This window comes from Chrysemys picta, chromosome 20 (assembly GCF_011386835.1).
Source record: "Chrysemys picta bellii isolate R12L10 chromosome 20, ASM1138683v2, whole genome shotgun sequence".
NCBI classification, from domain to species: Eukaryota; Metazoa; Chordata; order Testudines; family Emydidae; genus Chrysemys; species Chrysemys picta.
Genome location: NC_088810.1, coordinates 1,154,732 through 1,161,137, shown reverse-complemented (window position 1 = coordinate 1,161,137; position 6,406 = coordinate 1,154,732). Strand labels below are relative to the sequence as shown.

At 67.5% G+C, this 6,406-nt stretch overlaps 1 long non-coding RNA gene across 1 annotated transcript; it reads right to left on the bottom strand.

The window, feature by feature from the left end:
- Nucleotides 1-311: 311 nt before the first annotated feature.
- Nucleotides 312-6,155, bottom strand: LOC135976782 (uncharacterized). Its single transcript, XR_010594070.1, has 3 exons — nt 5,998-6,155; nt 617-742; nt 312-373 (listed from the first exon to the last, which is right to left on the bottom strand). It is a non-coding gene; the product is annotated as an uncharacterized LOC135976782 (long non-coding RNA).
- Between the last annotated feature and the right edge of the window lie 251 nt (nt 6,156-6,406).

Sequence of the window (6,406 nt, the reverse complement as noted above, 5' to 3'; positions counted from 1 at the left end):
CCGGCCCAGCTCCCGCTCCCTGGGTCCCACCTACCCCTTCAGCCCCCCACCCCGCCGCACCCCTCCCTCTGGGGCTGTCAGAGTCACCCCAGCCCCTGCACTGCCCCACCCCCAGGAAATGGGGCGAGGGGTTACGGGAGCGAGGGGAGATAAACAGGGATGGGGGACATGTGGGGCAAGGGGCATATGGGGATCTTGAGGGACTGCACTGCGCTGGGAGGTTCACGGAGAGCCGGGGGTGCTGGGGGGGCGGGTTACCGGGGGGCTGGGGGGGCTGGGGGGGCGGGTTACCGGGGGAGGGGGGGGCTCTCACCTGCACACAGTCCGTGTTGTATTTTCTGCAAACTTCCTCGATGGACATTTTGTGCTCAGTCTGAGAAGTAGGAAGGAGAAAAAGAGTAAGAGATGCCCCCCCAGCCAGCGCCCCCCCTGCTCCCCACCGCCAGCCCCCTGCCACCAGCCAGTGCCCCCCTGCTCCCCACAGCCCCCCGCCCCCCCAGCCAGCGCCCCTTGGTCCCCACAGTCCCCCACCCCCCTGCTCCCCACCACCAGCACTCCCTGCTCCCCACAGCCCCCCGCCCCCCCTGCTCCCCCCAGCCAGCCCCCCCCCACTCACCATGGCCACTTCCTTCTTGAGATCGTCCAGGTCTCTGGCCTTGGCATCTTTGCTCCCCTTCTTGGGCGACTCCTTCTCGCTCTTGTCCTGCGTGGTGGCCACGCGGTAGCTGTCTGAGCGGCCGTACTGGGGGGGGCGGGGGGGTCAGCCGGGACCGGGGACCCCCCCCCCGGTGCAGGGCGTGTGCTCAGCCAGCGCCGTCCCGGTGCCCCCCGCCCCCTGCCCCCAGGGGCTCCCCGTCCCCACTCGGCTGCCCCACATCACCTCCCCCCAGCACCCCCAGGGGCTCCCCGTCCCCTTGGCTCTCCCTGCCCCACATCACCTCCCCCCAGCACCCCCAGGGGCTCCCTGTCCCACCTCGGCTCCCCCTGCCCCACATCACCTTCTCCCAGCACCCCTAGGGGCTCCCTGCCCCACATCACCTCCCCCTGCCCCACATCACCTCCCCTCCCCCCAGCACCCCCAGGGGCTCCCCGTCCCCCCTCGGCTCCCCCTGCCCCACATCACCTCCCCCCAGCACCCACAGGGGCTCCCTGCCCCACATCACCTCCCCCTGCCCCACATCACCTCCCCCCAGCACCCCCAGGGGCTCCCCTATTTCCCCCAACACCTTCCACCCACACCCCAGAAATGGTCTCATCCAGAAAAGCCCCCTCCCCCAACCCTGGCCATCCTCCCCCCTCTCCCACCTGCTCCCCCTCCGCCGCTGCCCCCCCTCAGGATTTCAGACCATCTGCTCCCAGCGGCTGATCCGCCCATGTGGGGGGGGGGCTGATGTGCCCCCGTGGGAGTGAGATGTGTCCTGGGGGGGCGGGGGGGCACTGTGAAGCTGCCGCGTGCTGCCCTGCCCCCCACATCTCCCTTGCGGTGGGGTCAGGCCCCGGGGGGGGCGGTGTCCGGGCAGTGTCCCAGATCATTCCTCCCACCGCTGCCAGCCCGCCGGGCCCCAGAGCTGGGGGTCGCTGGTGGAGTAGCCCCATGAATACCGGCCCCTGGCGTGGGGTGCTGCATGGGGGGGGATACAAAACAGGGCCCCCAACATACCCCCTCCCGACCAGCAGAGGGCAGTGGTGGGCACTCAACTCACACACACACACACAGACATGCACACAGCGTCACACACACACAGAGCATCTCACAAACAGTGTCACACACACAGAGCATCACACACACACACAGAGCAACACACACAGTGTCACACACACATACAGAGCGACACACACACAGAGTGTCTCACACACAGTGTCTCACACACACACACAGCATCACACACACGCACACAGAGCAACAGACACAGTGTCACACACACCGCATCTCACACAGAGTGTCTCTCTCACACACACACACAGCGTCACACACACACACAGAGCGACACACACACTGTCACACACTGACGAAATGGACATTTTCTGTATGAGTTGCAGGGGCCTCTGTGTGCCTCAGTTTCCCCTGGCAGTTTGCGTTGCTGCCCTGGGGGCTCAGGGTTCCGCGCTCCTGAGGCGGGGTGGGGCCCAGCTGGGCTGCTGGGAACAGGGGAGGGGTTGAGGGCCCCGGCCGATGGAAGCTGGGAACCCCGCGGGGACACAGGGCTGAGGGCAGGTAGGGGGTCCCGAGGGGCGCTGGGAAGGGGCCGGATGCTCTGAGCCCCGAGCCGGGATGGACCCACTGCGGCCTGGCTGGGGGTTGCTCTGCCCTGGCCCGACCAGCTGCTTTGACCTTCATCTCTGGTTGCGGCCAAGTGACCAATAAACCCTGCTCGGCCGTGACGCTGCCCGGCCCGGCGTCCCTGCCCGGCGTCCCTGCCCGGCGTCCCTGCCAGCCCTGGCCGAGGGGCCACAGTCCCTGTGCGGGCACCAGGCCCCCAGGAGCCCCCCCAGGTGGGGCAGGGTCTCCGTCTTGGAGGTGGAAGGTGGTGGGGCCCATCCCGAGGGAAGGGGGGACCCTGGGGGTCCGGCACGTAGTTCTGGAGATGGGGTGTAGCACAGGGCCTGTGGCCGAGTAACACACACACACACACACACACACACACACACAAGGTGTCTCCTGCAGCCAGGGACTCCCCACCCTTGGGCAGCCTCCTCTGCCCCCAGCCGTGACAGGGGGAGGTGATGGGGGCACCACTGAGGGTCACTCTGGGGAGCGACAGAGCGGGGTGCTGGCAGGAGGCGCTGTGTGGCTGGGGGGGGGACAGACAGAGGAGTGAGTGGGGGGTGGTGCTGGGGGCAGTTTCCTGGGGGGGCTCTGGCTGCTTGAGAGGTCAGTGGCGATGTGGGGGGACCTGGTCACTCGCCTCGGCCCTCCCAGCCCTAACCTTGCTGAGCCCCCCCCTGCAGCGCTGCGGCGGGGGGGGGCGTGAGGGCAGCGCTGGCTCTGCGCCCACACTGCAGCAGACACAGCGCCGAGCAACACAGAGCCTGGGGGGGTGCACAGGGACCCCCCAGCCCCCCAGCACAGAGCTGGGCCCCCATCCGGGAACCAACCCCCCCCCCATGTTCCCCAGCACAGAGCTGGGCCCCCATCCGGGAACCAACCCCCCCCATGTTCCCCAGCACAGAGCTGGGCCCCCATCCGGGAACCAACCCCCCCCATGTTCCCCAGCACAGAGCTGGGCCCCCAGCCGGGAACCAACCCCCCCCAGCCCCCCAGCACAGAGCTGGGCCCCCAGCCGGGAACCAACCCCCCCCCCCATGTTCCCCAGCACAGAGCTGGGCCCCCATCCGGGAACCAGCCCCCCCCATCCAGGAACCAACCCCCCCCCATGTTCCCCAGCACAGAGCTGGGCCCCCATCCGGGAACCAGCCCCCCCCATCCGGGAACCAACCCCCCCCCCCATGTTCCCCAGCACAGAGTTGGGCCCCCATCCGGGAACCAACCCCCCCCCCCATGTTCCCCAGCACAGAGCTGGGCCCCCAGCTGGGAACCAGCCCCCCCCCCATGACCCCCCGCCCCTGTTCCGGCGCCAGGCGGAGGGTCCCTGTGACCGATCCCCAGCTGGGCAGCGATGGGGGGGGTCATGAGATAGATAAAAGAAACGGCAAGAAACTGCCGCCCCCCCGGGCCGGAGCGCCCCTCTCTGGGCCCTTTGAAGTAAGGAGTGGGGGGGGTCTCATGAAATCCCCCCCCTTTTTTTTTAAATATCCCTGGAACACGCAGCCTGCGGCCCTGGCCTGGACCCCCCCACACCGAGGGAGAGGGGCGGGGGCATCGCACGGGGGGGCGATGCGGGGGGACCTGGGAAGCATCAACCCCCCCATGACTCAGACACGCCCCGAGACCCGCTTCAGCGGGGGGAGGAGCAGCCCCCCCGCTCCCCCCTCCTCTCCCCTTCGTGCGCTCGCCAAGGTTACAGCTGCTGCATGCGGCCCCCCCGCCCCCCCTTCCGGACAGCAGGCGGATTAAGCCGAAAGCCCGGAGCCATATGCTCCCCCCCCCGCGCCCGCTGCCCCTCCCCCACCCTGCTCCCCTCCCCCACCAGCCCCCCCGCCCCACTCAGCTCACGTCTCACTCCGAGCCCCCCTCTTTGGGCCCAGCGGCGCCCGGCTGAGGCTGCCCCCCCCCAAGGTTGGATTAATTGGGGGATTAATTAAAGGATTAATGAGCGGGATTAATGAGCGCATCGCTGCACCCCCCAGGTCCTGGGCCCCCCGAACCCCCCCCTCCAGGTTCATCGCCAAGGGTGGGGGGGTCAGGCGCTGTGACCCCCCCGCGGGGTCTCCCCAGGCTGCGCTATTGAGGGGGGGTGACAATGAGCTGCAGGCCCCCCCATTTCCCTCCGCTCCTGCCCCCCCGCCCTGCCCCCCCCCCGTCACACCCTGAGGTCCTGGCTTTGGGGGGGTGCCCATTCTGCCCATCCCCCCGGCCCAGGCAGCCCCCTGCCATTTCCCCCTCTCCAGCCCCCCCCCCCCGCAGTAACCTGCCCCAGGGCCCCCCAAAAACTGCCCTCCACCCCCCCCCACGTGTCCTGGAGCCAAAGATCAAAGACAAGGCTAGAAATATGGGGGGGGCTGGCAGAGGAGACAGGAAGGTTATTGTGTGGGGAGGGGCCCACGGGGGTAGGAGACACACACAGCCTGTGCACACACACACACACACACGGACACACACACACACCGCACACCCGTGCACAGACACACTGCACACACACACACCCCACACACAGACACCGCGCACCCACACACACACCGCACACTGTGCACACACACACACCACGCACACTGCGCACGCACACCCCACACACAGACCACCCGCACACACACACACACACACCACGCACACTGCACACACAACACACACACCACACAGACACACCACGCACACTGCGCACACACAACACACACACGCACACAGCCTGTGCACACACACACACGGACACACACACACACCGCACACCCGTGCACAGACACACTGCACACACACCCCACACACAGACACCGCGCACCCACACACACACCGCACACTGTGCACACACACACACCACGCACACTGCGCACGCACACCCCACACACAGACACTGCGCACGCACACACCCGCACACACACACACACACACCACACAGACACACCACGCACACTGCGCACACACAACACACACACGCACACAGCCTGTGCACACACACACACGGACACACACACACACACCGCACACCCGTGCACAGACACACTGCACACACACACACCCCACACACAGACACCGCGCACCCACACACACACCGCACACTGTGCACACACACACACCACGCACACACACCACGCACACTGCGCACACACAACACACACACGCACACTGCGCACACACACACACTCTGTGTACAGACACCACGCAGACACACACCACACGCACACACACCACACAGACACACTGTGCACACACACACCGCACACAGACACACAAACCCTGCGTAGATATGGACACGCACACCGCCGCAGTGTCTCACCCGCAGAGACATCCGCAGCTCACACACGTACCCTGACACACACCCGTTCGCACACTCAGTTGCAGCATTGCGCACATCCACACTGACACCAGGACACACACACCAGCGCCGATGCCAAGACAACCAGTCCCTTGCACACTTGTAGACACACACAGGGGCTGCAGCTTGCACGCACACACGCAGGACTGGCCTGGTTGCACACTCGCACATTTGCACAGTCATAGACACGGGGATAAGCCCCTCTCACGCTCACACGCATGACTGACCCGTGGCACACTCGCAGATTTGCACACTCGCCGACACATGCAGGGAGAACCCCTCACACATTCACACGCCGGGCTGCTCCTTTGCACACTCGCAGACCCCCCCTGCACACTCACGGCGCCCCCTTGCACACGCGCCGCCCTCCGCACTCACACGCAGGCGCCCCGCCCCCCGCGGTGCCTACCCCCATGCCGGCGGTGGGGGGGTCTCAGCCCGGCGATCGGGGCGCTCCGCGGACGGACAGACGGACTCGGGGCGCGGGACGGGCGCGCTCGGCTGCCAGGTTCGCCGGACTGAGCCGAGCCCCGCGGTGCCGGGGCAGTGTCTGTGCCGGGGCGGCTGCGGCAGCCAATCAGCGCCCCCCCGCCCCCCCGGACCCACAGCCAGGCCCCGCCCCCTTTACTGCGGATTCACCTTCTCCAAGGTGGGGGCCACCACGGGGCTGGGGATGGAGAGTCCCCCCTCGCGGAGCCCCCCAAACACCCCTAACCCCACAGCCCCGACCCCACAGAGCACCCCAACCCCATAGCCCCCCAAAACACCTCTAACCCCACAGATCACCCCAACCCCATAGCCCCCAAAACACCCTAACC